General features: G+C 46.1%; 1 protein-coding gene across 1 annotated transcript in view; it reads left to right on the forward strand.

Annotated features, from left to right (window-relative positions):
• Positions 1 to 572: 572 nt before the first annotated feature.
• Positions 573 to 21,508, forward strand: part of SBNO2 (strawberry notch homolog 2) — a 227,421-nt gene continuing 206,485 nt past the window's right edge. The window contains exon 1 of the mRNA XM_036735139.1: positions 573 to 688. The gene's annotated coding sequence lies outside the window, so the exon portion shown is untranslated. The remainder of the gene's footprint in view (positions 689 to 21,508) is intronic.

Here is a 21,508-nt window from a genome sequence, read left to right on the forward strand (position 1 = left end):
AGAGATTGAGTCCTTAGTCAGTCAACAAGAATTTATTAAAAGCTTATTGTGTGCGGGGTACGATGCTAATTCATGGTGATACTAAGAAAGGCAAAAACAAACAAAAATGAAACAGTCCAAGGTGCTCACGTTCTAAGGGGGAGAGGACAGGTCAGTCTATAGGTACAGACAAGATAGACTCAGAGTGGATACAAAGTAACCTTCCGAGGAGACAGTAGCAACGGGTTGGGGGGGTGAGGTTGCGGGAAGAACCGGGAGAGGTAGCCAGCTGGAGGCGGGATTTTAGCTGAGTCGCCCATATTTTCCATCTATACCTCTTTCCCTCTTCCTTCCTGTCTTCCGAGAGCAAGAACTCTTCACCTACACAAGGGGTTACAAAGACCCAGGTTAAGATCCCTCTTTCTTCCTCCCTTCTTCCCCTCCTTTATCTTTCCCTCCCCTCTCCTCCCCTCTCCTCGCCGGTTTCGGTCTCTCCCCTCCCTCTCTCCGCCCCTCCCATGACGTCTCCCGGAAGTTCGTGTTCAGCACCAAGATGGCGCCTGAAACCCGGAAGTGAGCCGCTGCCGCCGCCGCCGCCGCCGCTTTGAGGCACCGCGAAGCGGAGGCGCCGCTCGGGCTCCCAGGGCGCGCCGCGGCAACCCCCTCCGCCCCCGCCCCCGCCCTTACCGGCTCCGGACCTGGGCCCAAGGTGAGGTGTCCTCTCGCCACCCCCCCCCCCCCCCCCGCCGGTTCCCTCCCTGCTTTCCCCTTTACCCCCCCGCCATCCCCTCCGCGGCGACCCCTCTTCCTCCCTGTCCCCTCATCCGTGACTCCAGCGGCTTTCGGGAACCGGGGCTTCCCCAGAGTTGTGGGGTCCCTTTCGGGACCGGGGCGGCCCTGAAGCTATGGGTCTCTTTCGGAAACCGGGGCCGCCCTGGAGCCGTGGGTTTTTTCTCTCGGGAGCCGAGGCTGTCCTGGAGCTGTGGGGTCTCTCGGAAGCCGGGGCCGCCCTCAATCGGGGTGCGGTTGGTGTTCCTTTAGGGCTCTAGGGCTGCTCCGGAGCTGTGGGGGCTCCCCGGAACTGTGGGGTCACTTTTGGGAACTAGGGTCGCCCTGGAGTTGTGGGGTCAGTTTTGAAAACCAGAGTCTCCCTGTATCGGGGTGCGGTTGGTGTTCCTTAGTGATCTGGGGCTATTCCGGAGCTGTGGGGGCTCCCCGGAGTTGTGAGGTCACGTTAGGGAACCAGGGCTCCCCGAAATTGTGGGTTCACTTTTGGGAACTACGGTCGCCCTGGAGTTGTGGGGTCACTTTTGGAAACCGGAGTCGCCTCGAATGGCAGTGCGGTTGGCGTTGCTTAGGGATCTGGGGCTGCTCCGGAGCTGTGGGGGCTCCCCGGAGCTGTGGGTCCTTTTCGGGAACCAGGGCTCCTCGGAGCTGTGGGGGTCACTTGTGGGAACCAGGCTCGCCTAGAATCAGGGTGCGGTTGGTGTTCCCTTAGGGATCTGGGGCTGTGCCGGAGCTGTGGGGGCTCCCCGGAATTGTAGGAGCTCCCCAGGCTCGCCCTGAGTCGGGGTGCGGTTGGTGTTCCCTTAGGGATCTGGAGCTACCCTGGAATTGTGGGGTCCTTGGGACCCGCCTGAGATTGTAGGATCCCTTTGGTGCCTGTCTCCCTGAAGTTGGGGGTTGGGTGGGAAGGGAGGCAGATTACTTCCCTCCTTGACACCTCCTTCCCCATCCCAGGCTCAGGAGGGAAGTTGGGGCCCTTCTTCCCTCTGAAAACGAGTTCTTAGGCTCCCTCCTGACATCCCCCTCAATGGTTTTTGCTACCCCATTTCCCCCCACCCATCTTTGCTGTTGCCTGTGCCAGGGTGCAGAGTCCCAGGGGGAAAGCCAGGACACCCGGTCACTGACTTGGTGTGCCCCTCGGTAAGGCACTTCCCCTGTTCTGGGCCACAGCTTCTCAACCCGTAAAATGAGGGGGCCAGATCAGCTGGTCTTTAAGAACTTTCTGAGCTAACGAAGTTCTGAGACCGTCTGTGTCATCGAGTCTGTCCTGGCTGCTTCTCCCGTCTCCTCCTGGCTCTCTGGAGTTTTGTTTTGTTTTGTTTTGTTTTTGGAGAGGTTGGATGGGTGGGTTTCTGCCTCTTACCGGTTCCTACCGTTTCACTGGGGAAGGGGAAGGGAGTAAACATTTCTATAGTGCCTAGTATGTGCCGAGCACCGAGCTAAGCTCTTTACAAATGTTATCTCATTTGCTCCCACAACCACTCTGGGAGGTAGGGGTGCTGATATTACTACAGTTGAGGAGGCAGACAGCGATTAAAGGACTTGCCTAGAGTCACATAGCCAGGGTCTGGGGCCGGATTTAAACTCATGGCTTCCAGACTCCAGGCCCAGCCGTTTAGTAGAGGGCAGGAAAAGAGAAAGTTGCCTTTAATTATGTAAAACAGAACTGGAGACAACATGGAGAAAGTGATAGGCAAACAGATGGGGTCTCCCAAAGTCTCAAAACAGCAGTTCTATCTTAGTTTGACTGGCGATGCTTGGCATGGAATGTAGGTATCTGATCCTAGTGGGTGAACATTTGTATAGGACTTAGTTAGTATTTCACTTGGTAGTGTTCAGTGGGGAGAGCTGGGGCTGTGATTATTTTTAGGTGGTTTGGAAGAAAAAAGGCTAGATGATAATTGCATTGACTGAGAAGGTGCTGTTTGCTTTGGGTCTTACTGTAAATGAACAAGACCCGCGTTTAGAGTGCCTATTATCAGCTTCACAGATATGCCCTTCCTGTCTCAGTAAGCTCTTTAATACCAAGAATGTCTAAGGTTGAGATTTTGTGGTGGTTCACTGGCTATCTTTGACAAGGAGTCCTCAAGCTGGGTTTAAGCTTTGTGTACGCTACTCTCTTGAAGCTGGTTTAGACATAGAGAGCACTTCTGTAATAACTGGCATTTTTAAAGGGCCACTATCTCATATTAACCTCACAGCAACTCTTGGAGGTGGGTAGTGCAAACAAACATCATTCCGTCTGTTTGACAGATCATCTCTTTGAGATCTCAGCTTTGCCACCTACTATGTGACCCTGGACAAATCACTTCACCCGCCTCCCCAGACTTCAGCTTCTCTTCATCCTTTATAGCTCTAAATCTCCCATTCCTTGCTTCCCTAACACTTTCCTTACCAAAACCCTGTGAGGTTTCTAATGTCAGTATAGCTACCTTCACCCTATAGGGTTTCCAGAGAAATGGAGCCTTTCAGGGGTGAAGGCACTTATTCAAAGGTGGGACTCCAGGTCTTGATTCCATCCTGCTAGGCCAGAGCCCTTGGCTTTCCAGCTCTTCTTACTATGTCTCACTTGCCCCTCTGCTTAAAGTCCTGTAATCCTGCGGCATAAACATTTTTATAATACACACTTCCCATCCATGGAAACTGCCTGCCCTGTGATTTTCTTGGCATAGGACAGACTTGAAGCAAATAAACATATACATTTGTGGGGCTAACAGGCAAGTCCCAAGAAGGCCCCAGTGGTCGAACTGTTAGCTTATAGTCTTGCCATTAAGAAGAAATACAAGTTGACTTTCATTGTTGGATGGGTCTGCCCTTCCTTTAAGCAGTGGTTTTTAAAATTCCTATATTTGACTCTGCTCTTTTTGAGCACCCTCATTTACCTTCAGGTTTCTGTTCCTCTTTGTCCAGACATCCATTTTTCTTTGAGAAAAAGATACATGAAGATTTAAAGGCTTGGGAAGGGGGAAAATATCCTTAAAGAATTGATTAGCAGAGGGCTCAGCTTTTTTGTTTGTTTGCTTGTTTCACTTAGAACCTTAAGCTTCCGACCCCCTTGTAATAATTGGCATTTTTAAAGGGCCACTATCTCATATTAACCTCACAGCAACTCTTGGAAGTGGGTAGTGCAAACAAACATTCCATCTGTTTGACAGATCATTTCTTCCATGCCTCCTGGTGATTTTAGAGGAAGGTAGAGAGTACCCTTAGGGGCAGCTAAGTGGTGCGGTGGATAGAGTGCTAGGCTTGGAGTCAGGAAGACTCATCTTCCTGAATTCAAATCCGGCCTCAGACACTTACTAGTGGTTTGTGTCCCTGGGCAAGTCACTTAACCCTGTTTGCCTCAGTTTCTTCATCTGTAAAATGAGCTGGAGAGGAAATGGGAAACCACTCCAGTGTCTTTGCCAAGAAAACCTCAAATGGGGTCACAAAAAGTTGGACATGACAGAACAACAACAGAATAACCTTGGACTAATGCTACTATACTTTTTTGATTTCTGAGGGAGGAGTTGGCTAGTTGTGCCCTTCTCTTCTGAAGTTATATGCTTCACTTGCTTTTGAGCCTGTAGACCTGTTTGAAATGAAGTGTGAAAGCAAGATTTGGGGCCCTTGCGCTTTGAAAATCTCTGCTGGATGGAGATTTTGTTATGTGTTCTTGGAAAATTGCTTGCTCCCTTTGTAGTACAGCAGAGACAGCCCTGAATTGGGTTTCCTATAGGTTCAGATCCTGGTTCTTTCACTCACCAGCAGTGTCATCTTGGGCTAGTCACTTCACTTCTCAGTTTCCTTATCTCTGAAAAACAGGGCTTGGGCTAGATGACCGCCAGGGTCACTTCTGCTTTTACCCCAGTAATCCTAAATATTGGGACCTAGTTCTACCCTTTTTGACCCTTGAGAAAACTGAAGCCTAGAGAGGGGAAGGGACTCATTCACTGTCCCATCAGATTCCTCCCTTGGAATCCAGTGCCCTGGTTACTCACTGCTATTTAAATAAGCAGGAGCAGCCACAGTGCAGATTTATTCTGGATAAACAGGAAAGAACCCACCTCTTCAGACGAAGAATCATAGAAGGTTGGAGCTAGGAAGAAACCTTAAAGTAAAGAAATTTGGAGATCGATTAAGACCTTAGAAGTGGCCTAGTCCATTTTACAGATGAAGAAACTGAGGCTCCAGGGGGTTGAGATAAATGCAGCTCAGGGAACATTTATTGAGTTCTTATTACTGTACTTGGCATTTTGGGTGGTGAGAAAAGCTAAATGTGACAGCCCCCCCAGTTTTGGAAACCTGAAGACAGGGAACCTGACTTGGTCACTTCCCTTGTAACAGTGGACCTGTTTTCTGTAAAGTGGGGTATTGGACCAGAGTACTGTCCAGCATTGATCTGCTGTCTTTTCTGGCGGTCTGAGATTCTCCGAGTTGTCTAAGGGCACATAAAACACTTCATTTTTGACAGGTTTCCACTTCTCCATATTGCCTCATTCCTGTGCTACTAATTTTTTTTTAATCAAGCATGCGCTGTCTCTCTTTTCTCTGAGAATTTGAGCCCTTCCCTCAGAAGACAAGGGGTCTGTAATGGAAGTGCTGACATGACTTTTAACTCTCTTTATGAACTGAGATGTGCTCATAAAGAGCTACTGTGCAGTCATTGAATACGGAGCTGGGATTGTAATCACCAGAGACGGAATCTCTCCGGAAGGCCTTCTTAGACCTAATTAAGAAGGCTTTTATGCTCTCCTTTAGGGAGAAGGGACAGGAATTAGCTTGTCTGCCTAGTTTTTTTAAGGGGGGGTGGTGTTACAGCCCAATCTAAAAAAAATTCAAGTGAATTGAGAAAAGGCTGACATTGTAGAGTCATGTATGGCCCCTTGTCAATCCAGTGCCTTTAAAGTAGCACATTTATGTGTGTGATTACTAATGGGGTGAGCTTTGATGTACATTGAACAACTTTTTCCATAGTGAGTGTTGTGTGGTTAGACAGCACATTCAGGACTTTTCTGCTAGGGCTGGAGTGGGGAAGCTAGAAACTTGAGGCCTGGAATGAGATAGTGTGGGTAGGACACGCCTCCCTTCTCTCTCCTTGTCCCTTTTTCCCCACTGGAGGTTAGATCCTGTTATTTTTTTTTTTCTTTCTCCCTCGTGTAAATGTTGCTCTCCTGATAGAAAACACTCGGACAATTTGTTAAGTGCCATATCCGTGCTTTGGCTGAAAAAAAGCAGCTTTGAAATGACAGCTGCACAGGACCTCGGAGAGCATCAATTTCGGCCCCCTCATTTTACAGTGGAGGAAACTGAGGCCCAAGTAGTAAGTAGCAGTGAGGATTTGAACTCAGGTTTTCTGACTTCAGATCCGGGAACCTTCTCATTACCCTCTTCTGCCTCTTTTGTATAACTTAAGGGCAGCACTGACTTGTTTCGAAGGATTGCCATGAAGCCTCTAGTTTTATATTTGAATTTCCTTGGTGTGAAAGGGCTGAATTTCTTGAGTAGATGTAAGTCACCAGAATTCACTGAGTTAAACAGAAGACAATGAAGGGTTGAGTGGGAGAATATTTTTTATGCTCTGGTTTGGTTCTAGCTAGTTGTTTTTAGAAAACCAAGATATTCACCTTAATCTTCATTTTTAAGGCAGAATCAGAGAATCTGCATTGGAAGGGATGTCAGAAGATACCTAAGACAGCATCCTGAAGAACTCATTCACCTGTTGCTTAACTGTGCCTAATGATAGGATGGGTGCTCACCACTGACTTCTGGAGCAGTCTTCCATGGTAGGGGAGCTCTCAGTGTTCTGAAGTTTCTCCTTGGCTTGAGAGCAGGGATCTGTTTCCTGGAACTTCTGCCTCTTCTTCCTGCTTTTATCTTCTGGGAATACATGGAAAAATCTGCATATTCCCCTGACAGCCTCCCAGAGAGTTGAAGGATCCAGGAATGCCCACCCTAAGTCTTTACTTCTCCAAGGCTAATTTTCTGTGGTTCCTCCTTGTTACATTTTCTGAACCTTCTTCAGGTTGTTGGTGTCTCTCCTAAAATGTGCCCAGTCTGCCTGTGGCCATGGACGGTGTGACTAGTGCCTACCTCCTTTGGGACACGGAATTTCTATTCATTCCAGATGTGGCTGCTTCAGCTCCGTTAGCTGCCAGGTCACACTCTTGACTAATACTGAACTTGGAGCCATGAAAATCCCTAGGTCTTTTTCATAAGAATGCTCTCTGGCTAAGTTCCCTCCCCCCCCGCATCATGTACTTATGTAATTGATTATTTTGAACGCAAGACTGCATTTATTTTTAATAAATTTCATCTTCTAGTTTCTGCCCCTCACTCCAGTCTGTGTAGATCTTTTTGGATTTCTAAAAGCATTCCCCAGTGTATCATTACCTAGGTACTGGTTAAGTGTTTGTGGAGTGAATGAATGAATTTGTAAGTGAAATAGAAAAAGGGTTGACTTGATTTCATCGTAGCCTCCATTTCACTATTGAGAAAGCTCTCCACCGTTTGTGTTCGAAGAGGCTTCCAGCTCTTAAAATTTTTGTGATAATAACAAATTCACATCAGATAGTCTTGGACCCAGAGTTAGCAGACCTTGCTCAAATCTCAGTTCTGATACTTGACCATAAGGACGTTACATCAACATCTTTGAGCCTCAATTTCCTTATCTTGAAAACAAGAATCCTAGTATGGCTTCTCTTCCAGGGTCATTGGGGGAGAGTACTTAGCCCCCTATGAAAGCTGACCTAATGGTTAGTCCTAGCTCTTTTCTGTGCCCTTTGCAAATGACTCAACTTCTGAGGCTTAGCTGCTTCAGGAAGATGAGGGGGGGAAGATGACATGACTTCCAAGATCCTTTCCTGCTCTTCTTTGTAATCAGAAGAGCACTGGATTTAGTGGCAGAAAACCAGGGTTCAAATCCAGCTCTTGGTTACTCTCCGAGTGACCTTGGGTAAGTCATTTTACTGCTTTGCCTCCCAGCTTACTCCTCTGTAAAATGCCAGGGTTGGACTAGGCGATCCCTAAGGACACTTGCAACCCACATTCATGTGATTTCCCTGAAATAGAATCCAAGGAAGTATGTCTACTGTTTGGAGACTTAATGCTTTGTGAATGTGCTGAGTTATATGGATCACAGCATAGATGATGGCAGCAATAAAGTTTAATTGAACTGCCTTGAAGTGGTTATACTGTGAGACCCATTGGGAAACAGATTATATAGGGTTAATGAAAGAAATTCACTGCCCTCTCTGCTAGCTAGCTGTAAAATGGCCATACCTCAAGATAGTTCCAAAGTTCATGGAGGCAGCGTCTCTTCCTTCAGTGGGAAGGATGTGCCGGGTAATCGAGGCATCTCCTTCCTGTCTGTCTGACTCAGTGGGGAGTGTGGGTTTTGGGGGGAGGCTGGCAGCTTGAAAAAAGAACACTTGAAGTGTTCAGGTAGTAATAATGGAAGCACATTTCTGTAGCAAACTGGGAGATTTCCTCGTAGTCCTGGGAGGTCTGGAGCACAAATGTAACCATCCCTTTTTTGTGGGTGAGTACACTGAAGTTCAATTGCAGTGATTTGCCCCGCATTGTCTAGATTGGGTCCACTGAAGCAGTGATCTGAATGCAGGTCTCTTCCAGGTGCCTTTTGTTCAGCTTTCTTAGCTTTTTTGTGTTTCCTAGGCAGGTTGTGCCTTGGTAGGGGTTATATGAAAGACTAAATGAGTCAGTGTTTTTTTTTTTGAAGACTTTGAAGTTGAGAAGTGACTTGAATATATTGTATCTGTGGGTTCCCAGAACCCTTTGGCAGAAGGGGCTAAATTTGAGAAACGGGGTAATTAGGGCTGCCCTGAACCCCATCCTGCCTCATCTGGAGGTCTTGCCAAGTGTGAGCCTTCAGACACTCTAAATGCATGGACTTCTCTGCTTGACAGTCAGTGAACATTTATATATGTGTATCATGTGCGGAGCAGAGTGACAATGAATACCACAAGAGCTGGTGTCATTGTAGGTACCACCAGCAGAAATATAGCGTCCAGATGAAGGCCTGGGATGGTCTCTGTGAGCCTTCCCAGAGCCCAGCCGGGGCATGATGTGCATGCAGTTCTGGGTGGATGTGGACAAGGGGAATGAACATTTCCAGAGGATAGTGATTGTTAGGGTGACAGGATCATCTCAGAGGAGGATTGGTCAAAGGAACTGGACCTTTTAATCCCGTGGAGGAGGAGACTTAATGGGGGGCACAATCACTGTCTTCAGGTACTGGGATAAGAGGGAACAGTCATCCTACTTTGACCCAGAAGGAGGGAGCAGGCATAAGCAATAGAAATTGCGGGGAGGCTAATATGGTTAATAAGAGGAAGGACCTATCAGTGGGTAGAGCTCCTAGCAAGGGGGAAGGGAGTTCTCCATCACTACAGAGATTCAAAAAGAGCCTCACATTACACACATGGGATTCCTCCGTGGGAAGTTGGACTAGCTAACCCTGAGGCCTCTTTCACCTCAGAGGCTGGGTGATTCCATAAATGGGATATAGTGAATAGAACACCTGGCTTGGAGTCAGGAAGACCCAAGTTCCAATCCAGCCTCAGATACTTACTATCTATGTGACCCTGGTGAAGTCACCTAATCCTGTTTGCCTCAGTTTCCTCATCTGTAAAATGAGCTGGAGAAGGAAGTGGCAAACCACTCCAGTATCTCTGCCGAGAAAACCCCAGATGGGGTCACAAGAGTCGGACCTGGACGGACAATGACTAAATACAGTAACAAACAACAACAGCTTGGTGATACGATAGGGAATTTAAGAATGTCGTGGAGACCATGAAACTCACACAACCCCAACTTAGCCACATTGTGTGTTGTATAATAACCAAGTTTTGTTAGCCTCCAGGGGAATCACAAATTCTGAATTTATTTGTGCCTCTCCACCCCAAATTTATGGGCAAAAACATGTGTTGATGATTCACTGCCTCTCTGACAGGAACTCTCGACTTTGGCTGAAGGATGTTGCTTGAACATCTCTTGTTTTTGAGGGGCTGTATCCTTCCTATTGGGTCTTTTTAAAAGCCAGACCCACAGGATGAAACTCAGCCTTCTGGACCAAGAAGAGACACTAAGCATAACATAATGGGAGGTACCATGCTTGGAACAGGGAGAACCGACAACTCCGCCCTTCGCTGGGGCATCACATTTAGCATCTGGGCCTCAGTTTCTTCACCTCTCAAAGAGGGATGATAGTCTGTGCAATGCTTAGCCTTAGAGGGCTCTTGTTAGGATCCCAGGAGAGAATGAATTGATAGAGTGGTTCATAAAGAGGTAGGGCTCTGTTGGAGGGGAGAGGTGTCAGACAATTGGCCAGCCATACACACTTGTAGGTGACTAAAATGTAAATATTTAATGAAATTTTTAAAAAAACGTAACTAGCATTGCGTTTTAAAACTAAGCCAATCTGGGGCCTGCAGGAACCCTTATGTGCAGATTATTGGCCCATTTAAATTTGAGGGACACTACTGCTGTAGTGGATTCCAGGATGGATATGAAATGACCCCCAAGTTCCTTATGACTCAAGGCCCTGTGATCCAGAAGTCATGAAGCATTATCAAAATGGCAGCTATTAATTATCCAGAAAATAAGGAAGAAACCCAAACTTTGAGGTTCCTCCTTTAATTCCCATAACTTTAAAACCACAACTTTGTTGAACTTTGTGGCATTTTAAAAATTGTTTTCTTTTATATTGATCATCTTTACTTACTGTAATTTCCTCATTAGCAGGATTCAGCAGCTTCTTCAGAGTTACCACTTAATCCACTGGGCATGTGATAGAATATTAATGACCTCAATATGCTGTGTTCCCCAGCTCCCTTTCATGCCAAAGCCAGTTATTCCTGGAGTCAAGTGACCTCCCAGAGGAGAAATGGGGGTCATCAGCCCTATCTGAAGAGCAGCTGATGTCCGCTGTCCTGAAAGGGCAGCTCAGGAGTAGCTGAAGGACACCCACCATTTCACCCTTGGGTAGCACAGGAAGTAAAGAGTGCTGAGGCCCCAGCTAATTACCCCTACTGGAATTTGGCAGCAGCCCACACTGTCCTTCTCCATTTGCCTTGCTTGGAGAGTTTTATTTTCCTTGTTTTACAAAGACCTTGCCTGTTGCTTCACCGAGCTACAGTATGGGGCAGGACTGAGGAGCCTGCCCAACATTGCCAACTGGGAGCTGACTATCCCGGGCAGAAACTTGGGGTGTTTCACTGAATAGTTGTGGCTGCACAGTAATGGGGTGGGCAGGAGCCTGTCTTGGGGGTGTGTGTGCGTCTGTGTACACACACACACACTTCCCTGTCTTCATGTCTGTTTCTGTTGGTCTAGTTCTGAACTTTAGGGAAGGGACACCTTCAGAGTGACATTTGACAACTGTTTCCAGACGGTTGTCGCAGCTGTATGGGTTTACATCCTGGTACCCTTTTGGCCATGGTAATTAAGCGTCAAACCTTACTCACTTAGATGTCACACCACTCACTTAAATCCACTTTGCCTAAAGTGTTGGTAGGCAGAACTTGTCATCTGAAAGTGGCATTTCCTTCACCACCAGCTGCCTGCCTTTTCCTTGTGGCTGCCACTCTAGGATTCACATGGTCGGACTGTGGGGCCATTTATTAGGGAAAAGGGATGCCTTCCAGTCTCTGATTTGTGGGTGTGACGTGGGATTGTTTTATATGAGGATGAGTTGAAAGCCCCGAGGCTGCTGTGGCTTAGTAATGAGAACACTTGGCTCTTCTAAGTCAGGAGGCCTAGGGTGAAAGTCTAGTTCTGGCGTTTACTGGCCTTCTGGCCTTGGGGAAATTATTTAAAGTTTGTTGGCCTTAGTTTCCTCAGCTGCAGAATTACCCTCCTTACCTGCTGAACGATGTTCATCGAAGGAGGCAGTGGCTAGAATGTGTCTTGTAAATGCAAAGCAATCTAGACAGTGGTGTTGTAGGAAGACTGCTTGATTTGCAGTCAGAGGACCCCGGTTTGAAACCTGACTCTGCTGTTTCTTACCAGTGTGACTTTGGGACAATCATCTAGCTTCTTTGGATTTTACTTTTCTCATCTGTAAAATGGGAGTGAGAAGGAATTGGTGTAGACCATCTCTGAGGTTCCTTCCAGATCTAAGTCTATGAACAGCAGCTTATAGTAACTGGGCCTGGAGGAGAGAGAAGTGGGGCAGAAGTCATGACATTAAGGACTATTATGAGGGGCTTATTTTGCTTGGTGCCAGCAGGCAGAACAAGCATCCATGGGGTAAAGCTGCGCATGTCAAACATATTTTTGGCTTAGCATAAGGAAGAATTTCCTAACCATCAGAGTTGTTCAAAAAATGGAATGAATTGCCTTGGAAGGTAACAGTTTCCATGACTGGGGAGGTGTCGAGAGAGAAACTGGGTGTGAGGGCTTTGTCAGGGATGTTAGGGAGGGGTGTCCTGCTGCTGCAGGTTTCAGTGGGACTCAGCTGAATGCTGTAATAGAGAGCTCATTTGACTCTACTTCAGTAAAGTCCCAAGTGCTAGTGTTAGCTTTGCCACCAGCTGCTGGATGATCTTAGGCCTACCATGTCCCTTCCTCAGTTTCCTAGTTTGTAAAATCAAGGGCTTTGGCAAAATGATCTCAAGGTCCCTTTCAGCTCTAACTTGCTATGTTCCAAGGGCTCTCTAGCTCTCAGATTCTCTAATTGAATGATTTGTTAAGGTCCCTTTTAGCTTTGAGATTCTAGCCTCTGGGGCTTGGTTTCCCAAAATCAAATTTGCTGTTTCATATGAACTTTTTCTTCACTAGAGGAGGTCTATGCATGCTAAAAGAGAAAGGCTCGAGGGTGAGTCTGACAAAAAAAAAAGGCCATGGAAAAGCAGACCTTCTCTGTTACAATCTTCCAAATTTTCCAAGTTGGTAAGAGCAAGAGCGATTTGGTTCCCCAGGGACGTGGAGAATCTGAGACATAGGCTGTTTCCACCCTGATGACTATCTGCCTGTAGACTCGAGGATGTCTTAATGACTGCGCTGGCAGGATTGGAGGTTTTGCAAGGCAGAATTCCACAAGTTCAGACACACACACTGTCGTCCCTTCTGAGCACTGCAGCCATCTTTGGTACTGTAGGAGAATCCCCCCGTCCTACCCCACAGGAGTTCCCCTGAGTGGGTGTTTCATATTTTCTTTCTTGTAAGTTCAAATCACTGTGTGCCTAACACAGTGCTGAGTGCCCTGGAGGGATATAAAGGTATTAAAAGGCAGCCTAAAGACAGTTTACAGTCTATGCAACTATAGAATGTCAGAGCTGGGAGGGACTTGAGAATATAGAGTATCAGAACTGGAACAGACCTTGGAAAATGGTAGTGTTGAGAAGGCCCTTAGAACACTTAGTCTCAGAACTGGGGGAGATCTTCCACCAAAGAATGTTCCAACTGGGAATGATGTAGAATGTTAGAACTGGAAGGGATGTTGGGAATCTTTTTATCTAACCCCATCATTTTACAGATGGAGGAATTGCTGCCGAGGTATGTTATGTGACATGCCTATGGTCACAGAGTTAGTTGGTCGTAGACTAATTGGACCATGACTTAAGTACACAAAGAAACCAGAGAATGGTACAAGGATTTCACATAATTAAGTGTTAGAACGTGTGGTTTATGCATCATGACCTACAGGAAGTGGGACTATCGTTGAACCCTGAAAGACTTGTGGGAGCTGAGTTGGGAAAGAGAAGTGAGGATGGCATCGGGCTTGGGTGAGGTTAACAGCCTGAGCAAAGAGGCAGAGGTGGGAGAAGCTATTAAGGGGACAGGCCCGACCAGCAGTGCGGGCTTTTGTAGGGGAGTGATAGCAATCAGGGCTGCATAGGTGAGGTGGGTAACTGATGGGAGGCTACCAAAGGGTCTGTCTGCCTATGGGGGATGACTGCCTGCAAGTTTTCATCAGTAAGCTTTTCCCCTCAGTGCTTTTCAAGTTTATGTGCTACACCAGATCTAAAAAAAAATCAGGGCCCCCAGAGCATCTAGACTATTCATTTAGGCTATTACTTAGTGCTAGAATCCCTTGCCCTTGGTTTAGTTTCTTAAATATATTCATATCTGCTCCAGCCTTGTTGTGAAATTCTACAGTAATCATTTTTGAAGCCAACATAAATAAAAGAGAAATCTTTTGCTTAGTCCCATCTCAGAGCTCAGCCCAGGGCTTGGGTGTGCTAGGCTGGAATCTTAACATTTCAGTGAAAAATACTGTGCCTCTATAGATTTGAGTTCTTTCTACTGGTGTTTGGGAAATTGTAGACTATTAAAGCTAGAAGCATAGAGCATAGAATGTCAGAGCCGGGATGGATCTTAGGATGGTTATGGGATCCTGCAGGGACCTAAGGATGGATATGGAATGTTGGAGAGAACCTTAGGACGGAGGTGTCAGATTGGCAAAATGATTGAGGAGATTAAAATGTAATTGGGAAATGTTTAACAAAATAAATAAGAATACAGTAAAAGGCAGATAACGCTAAGTCTATATGCAGCAGGCAGAGGCATCAGTTTCTGTTTGAGTTTGATGCCATTGCCTTAGAGGCCCCCTAGAACATAGACCGAAAATGAGAAATGGAAGGTAGGTTTATTAAGCGCTGCAACTAGAACATTGTGGCCATTCAGTCCTTGTCACCACATGTTAGGAGTATGTGGAAGATGGGATGGCTTCCAAGGGAGAGTAACTATTATGGCAGTGGAACCTTATACCAGGATCGGCTGAAGGAACTGAAGATGTTAATTCCAGAAAATGTTGAAGACTAGGGAAAAGAACAGCTTTCTCCCACCCCACCCCCCCACCATATTTGAAGGTCTGTCTTGGAGAAGAAGGAGCAGAACCCATTGTTCTAATGGGTGACAGAAGTTTCAAAGGAGACAGAGAGCTGATTAGTAGAAGTCAGGGCTTCATCATGGGCAGAAGTGTCTATCTGTGGCTGCCTGGGGATGGAGGGAGCTTCCTGTGGACTGTTGGTGTTCAAGCACAGCCTGGGACGCTGCAACCAGAACGTGGGATGCCATGGCCTCCTGGATCGGTGACACTTCTGCTGACCCCCGTCCCTGGATCTCTTGCTTCTACTGGTTTATTTGGCTTCCTTCAAGTCTCGGCTAAAGTCCTGCTTTCTGCAAGGTGCCTTTCCCGGTCCGCAATTTTAGCATCTTCGCTCTGAGAAGAGCTCCAGTTTCTCCTGCTTATATCTTGTTTGTACATTGTGGTTTGTGTGTTTATCTCCCACTTTACACTGTGAGCTCTTTGAGGGCAGGGCCTCTCTTTGGCCTTCTCTGTATCCCCAGAGTTTAGCACGGTACCTGGGACTTAAAAAAAGGCTTGTTGATTGACTGTTGTAGGCACTGGATAAACAAAGAAAATAAAGCAAAGCTTGCCCTCAGTGAGCTTGCATTCTACAGTGAAGCTAGAGGGAGTATTGCAAAGTAATAGGAAAAGGCAAGGTGATACAGTGATGAGAACACAGGATTTATAAAACCAGAGGACCTGCTTCCTAGTTCTGACTTTGCTACTTACTGTGTGACCTTGGGAAAATCACTGCCCCTTTCTTTCTTTCTTTCTTTTTGAGTGCTAAGATTTTTAATTTCATTTTGAAAAACATTTTTAGTTAAAGTTTTGAGTTCCAAACTCTATCCCTCCTTCTCCTTCCCCTCCCTGAGATGGTCAGCAATTAGATATGGGATGTACATGTGCAATTATGTAAAACATTCCCATATTAGTCATTTTGTACAAGAAAACTCAAAAGAAAAAAATAAAAGTGAAAAAAAAAAGCATGCCTCAGTCTGTATTCAGTCAATATCAGTTCTTTCTCTGGAGGCGGACAGCATGCTTCATCATTAGTCCTTTGGGATTGTCTTGGATCACTACCTTGCTGAGAATAACCAAGTCATTCACAGTTCTTCATCGAACAACATTGCTGTTACCTTTTACAGCGTTCTGGTTCTGTTCATTTCACTATGCATTAGTTCATGTAAGTCCAAGGTTTTTCTGAAATCACCCTGCTTGTCATATAGCTCAATAATTTTCTGTTGCAATCACATCCCATAGCTTGTTTATCCATTCCCCAATTGATGGGCATCCCTTTGATTTCCAATTCTTAGCCACCGCAAAAAGAGCTGCTATCAATATTTTCATACAAATAGGTTCTTTTCCCTTTTTTTGGATGTCTTTGGGATATAGACCTAGCTCACTGCCCCTTTCTAAGTCCTGTTTTCCTGTTTGTGAAATGAAAGGTTTAGACCAGATGGTTTCTAATGTCCTAGTTCTAAAATCTTTTATCTCTTAGAACCCACAAGTCTAAAACAGGGTCTCTCAACCAATCTGTAAATATTTATTAAGTGCCTGCTCGGTGCTTGGTACTCTAGCTAGAAAAACAAGAGAAACGCTCCTTGCCCTAGAGGAGCCCTCTAAGTGAGGGGGTAGAAAACCTCAGGTACAAAGGAGAATATGCAGAATGGCTGCCTGCTGTGGGGGTGGGGGGTGAGAAGGCTCTAGCCTTGGGCTAATCTGGAAGGGCTTTGGGGGGAAAAAAGTGGCCTTGGACTTGAGTCTTAGGAGAAAGAAGGGATTCTAAGAGCCCTAGGTGAATGGGGAGTGCCTTCACTTCCTGGGGTTTAGAGAGGAGTCCTCTGAGGCCAGTTTGGTGGCACAATGGCCCGAATGAGGGGGAATCCGGCTGGAAAGATAGGTTGGGGCTGGGTGGGGAAGGACTTGAAATGCCGAACAGGATATCATATTTCACCCGAGAGAATCCACGGGAGTTCATCATAAAGGGTTGTGACATGGGGAGCCCTGTGCTTTAGGGAAATTGCTTTGGTGGGTTGGAGTGGGGAATGACATGAGATAGCAGACCAGTTAGGAGGCTCTTGAAATAGTCCAGGTGACAGGTGAAGAAGGGCTGACGCTGGATGAGTGGAGAAAAGGAGAGGAGATGTATGTGGGAGAGAGATTTTGGAGCTGGAATGACAGTGTTTTGAGTATGGGGGGGTTGGAAAGGAAAGATCAGACTATGCTTTAGAACAGTTTACCTTGGTAGAGAGCACTGACCATGGGACTAATCAGGGAAAACTTCATAAGGAAAAGGGAAGCATCCGAACTGAGCTTTACAACAAGTCAGGACACTTGATTTGCCGAAAAGTAACACTACGGACGTTGGTAGACAGAGACTCCAGTGGGGGCCCCCCAGCTCCTAATACAGCGTTCTTTCCACTTTGCCACCACGGATCAGAGCACTTTTCCCCTTTTAGTATTGTCAACCTAGAGTTTGGTTAAAGGAGGCAAACAGACTAGGTGAAATGAAAATTAGTATAGATTTATTCCCTTGGAGCCAGCGGATACATGATTCATGGAACCAGAAGCAAGCTTCTGATTACTTTAACAAGAGAAAGTTTAAGTAACAATTCAGAGCTGCAGTTTATGATCTCCATATCAAAGAAAGGTAGTTCTTAGGTACCTGGTAGTTGACAGTAGGTCACTTAGAGATGCAAATGTCTCTAGCCCACAGCTCTGGCTGCAGACTTTCTGTCACCACAGACAATAAAGATACTCCTGGTCTTTGAAATTGCTGAGGCAGGAAAAGGGATTTTTAGCATAGAGCAAAAGCAGTTTGGATTGTTGGGGTTCAAATAATCTGAAAGGTCTGACAGTATCAAATAGGCTTCTCTGGACCAGATGATTCTTGCATGAGGTGGCAAGTTGGGCCAGATGACCTCTGAAATCAGAAATTCCATGACTCCATGAGCCCTTTCAGATCAAGCATTTGAAATGCTTTAAATTCAAAACTCTATTGTGCTGCCCGAGCAGCATCTAAGTGTTTCCTTATCCCTTTGGGGCATGTTAGATTTTACAGTGAGTTCTTCTGAGGAGTTCCTGGCTAGCTGGTACCCAGATTTGGTAACCAGTTAGCTTTGGAAAGGCAGCATGGTGTTGGACACGGAATCACGGAGCTTATTTTAAGTGTGGGGGAAACAACATGCTCGATTATTATGAAATACAGAGTGTATGCAAAGGAAATAGGAAGCAAGAGGCAGCCTATCCTAGAGGATCGGGAGCTGGATTTCCAGCCTGCCTCGGACAAATAGTGACTGTCGGACCCTGGAGCAACTTATCCAACCAATGCCCAAGCCAGCTTTAGCTCCCTGAGACTCTGAGCTGCTGGATGGTTGTTGATCGGCTGTGGCAGAGGGAGTTTCTTCAGAACAGCAAAGTAACAAGTCTGGGCTCTCCCCACCTCCTCTGAAAAAAAAATAATTTGAAGGCACAGAGGTGGGGGAGATCTGGAAGGACATCATGTCAAGGTGACCTTGGATGGATGTGGGAGTCCAAAAGGCAGGTGAGGAGGAAGAGCACTCCGCACTCGAGGCGGGAGATAGAAATGCACTATAGAAATGTCTGATGCCGTTCTTTTTAATAGGAGCTAGACAGGTGACTTAAAGGCCCGTCTGTCTCCTCTGTTACATATTCTGTGTCTTAAGATCCCTCCTGGCTTTCCCGTTTGCACTTTTTGTTCTAAGGACCCTTTAGTTTTCAGTATACTATGTTCTAAGGGCGTTTCCTTTCTGATATTCTCTGATTAATCTTTCTAAAGCACCATTTGTGCGATCCATTTAAAGGGATGTTTGTAAGTTGCTTACCATTCTCAAGAGCTGGCCACTTTCTATTTTTGAAGTGAATACTCTTTGGTGGTTCAGGAACTATATTTAAAAACAAAATGACTGCTTTGTTCAATGAAGTTTTTTGAAAGCTACTCCATCCCTTTGACCTTTGAGTGCTTTTTTCCCCTCTTTTCTCACTGCCTTGTGTGACAGGAAGTGCAACCAGTCAAGTTAGAGGCAAGTTGGAGAGTACAACTGACACATGCAAACAAGGGAGCGAGCAGATTGGGAGGAAGGTGGAGTGAAGAGGAGGCAGAGGTCACTGATTGAAGGTGAAGGAGCTTCACGGACTAGGCTCCCATAGAACAGGCTCAAAACCCCCAGAATCCCAGAGTTTGGAGGGACCTCAGGAGCTCTCTCGTCCAGCTTGAAACCTGGAGAAATTCCCTCCATAAGTTTGCAGACAAGTCAGCCAGCCTCTTGAAGCCCTCCAGGGACGAGTAAATGCTGCCTTCCAAGGCAGTCCACTGCACCTTCAGAGAACTCTAGAACACACCTAAATCTGCCCCAGTGGGCCTCTTTGGAGCTTCCACCTATTCCAGCTAAGCTAATTCTGGCCCTGTGATTTGAGCAGAAAGAGTCTAGACCATCAGCATGTGTCAGCCATTGAACTCCTTGAATACCCTACCTTGGCTGCCTGTCCTAGGCTTGCTCCTCCCCAGGCTTAACCATTCCTAGTTCTTGTAACCCATCCTCCTATGAAGTGATATGGAGGTGCTTTCACAGCTGAAGGACCCATAGCTTATCATTGTATTTCCTAAAATGTGGCTGCCAGAACCTGACACCTTCTAGATGTGGTCTGCTTGGGCCCGAGTACGATGGGGACGTCACCTCCCCAGTCCTGGATACTGAGCTTTTCTTCATGTAGCCAGAGATTGAGTGAGCTTTCTTGACTGACATAGTGCTTTGTTGACTCATGTTGAACTTGTGGTCCACAAGCACTCACAGAACTTTTTCAGATTAACTGCTATCTAGCCAAGTCTCTCTCCTATTTGTACTTGTGCCATTGAGTCCAAGTGTAAGACTTTATATTTGTCCTTGTTTCATTCCTTAGATTTGGCCCACTGTCCTAGACTGTCACAATGAGCTTGGATCTTGACATGGTCGTCTAGGGTTGGCATCCATCCCAAGTTTGTGGCAGCTACACATTTGATAAACTTCCCCCTATACCTTTATAGATAACAAGGTTGGATTGAACTGAATAGTCTGTGATTCAAAGATTCAAATCCCTTTTCCTTTTCTTGCCAGCCTCATGTCATTATGAATTTAAGCACAGCTGATACTATTCTTACAGAACCATGGTATGAGGTCCTCCTTACCCCGAGGGCAGAGACCAACTGCTCAAAACCTCCTCCCAGATTTGCATTGAATCATAAATGACTACTTTTGGGGTTGGCCATTTACCCCATTCTCTGTAGGTATCTTTACTAGCATGAGTCTCTGTTAAATGCTTTCCAAAATCTAGGTCAGCTACAGCATTTCTCTGGTTCCTCATTCATTTTGATACGACATTTATTTATTTATTCATTCACTTATTTATTTATTCATGCATTTATTTATTTTTGTTCTTTTTAGTTTGGCCTGTGAGGGAACCCCTTCTAACAATGCAGAGAGGGAACTACTCAGTAATTTCTTAAAGAGTTACCCAGTGGTGGTGGGGTGCAGGTGTGAAGTGATTTTGTCCAGGGTCACACAGCCAATAGACGTCCAAGGCTGGACTTAACTTTCTGTCTTCGAGGCAAGCTTTCTGTCTGCAATACCATACTGCCTAAAATACAGCATACTTTCTCTACAATACCATGGCATGATTTGTTTTGTTTTGTTTTTTTAACCAGATTTTTCATTTCATTGGCATAGGGAACTTTTACTAAAGAAACTAGGAAACCCCCTCTACCAATGTAGATTAACTCCTGCTGTATAACAGATAGTTATAGAGAGTTGCCTGTGACCCTGAGAGGGTAAATGATGTCCCCATGCTCACACACCCAGTGTGTGTCAGGTGTTCCTGACTCCAGTGTCTCCTCTGTCTCCGCTAGGCCATGTTGCTTATCAGTGACCTGACCTTGATGAGGCCATGGAGGCTCACTCTTCTTGATCGCTGCTTCCATTTTCAGATGTCTGCCCCTGTAATAACACTCTCTTTAGTTTCGCCAGGAATCATTTCCTAATCCTTAGCTTGAGACTTCATGCTCTTGCTTTTTCGAGAACTGGGATGGCATTTGGCTTTTCTGGTAGCATGATACCTCCTCTGTTCTCTACAGTAATTCAAAGATCACTCATATGAGCCCAGAAATCATATCTGCAACTCTTTGACTATCCTGCATCATGGACCCAAGTCACTTGAACTCATGAAAGGGTATCAACTCCTATTAGCTATTGCGGTTCTGTCCTTTCCAGTCTACGTCTTACTCACCTTGGCGGGAAAAACAGAAGCAAAATGAGACACGTAGCTCTGCTTTCTAAACTCTGTTGTCTGTTTAACTCCATTCCATCCGTGCCATCCCCTCCATGCCATCGCCTTCGCTTCATCAGTAGAATTTAAAACAACAGAAAGCCAAATCTTTTTTCCTTCTCTTTAGCTTTCTTGCCAGCCTCATGTCATTATGAGTTTAAGCACTACTGACATTATTCTTGCAGAACCATGGGAGGAAGAAAGGAAACAAGCATTTATCAAGTGCTTAAGATGTGCCAGGCAATTTGCTAAGCACTGGCGATACAAGTATAAGAAATTCCTTGCCCTCAAGGAGCTTACATTCTAATAGGGGAAGACCTTATACAGAAGGAAGCTGAAAAATCTAGGAGTGGGAGAGGAGGAATGGTTTTGAAGCCCAGAAATCCTGTGAAGAAGTGGGAGGAGAATAAAGACTTGGACCCCTTCCAACAAAGAGCAGACCCTGCACGGGAGAAGGGAGCTGCGCTGTGGCAGGGATACTCCGGAGTGAGAAGACCAAAGGGAGAGGTGGGTGTTCTGGAGTGAGCAGGCCCCAGCCGCTGAGGGACAGGATAAAACAGTAGCTGAGCCAGGCTTTGGAAGCCTGGAAGACAGGAGCAATGGTTACCTACCCTTGCTTCAACCTTTCATTCA

Source organism: Trichosurus vulpecula, chromosome 1 (assembly GCF_011100635.1).
Source record: "Trichosurus vulpecula isolate mTriVul1 chromosome 1, mTriVul1.pri, whole genome shotgun sequence".
Classification (NCBI taxonomy): domain Eukaryota; kingdom Metazoa; phylum Chordata; class Mammalia; order Diprotodontia; family Phalangeridae; genus Trichosurus; species Trichosurus vulpecula.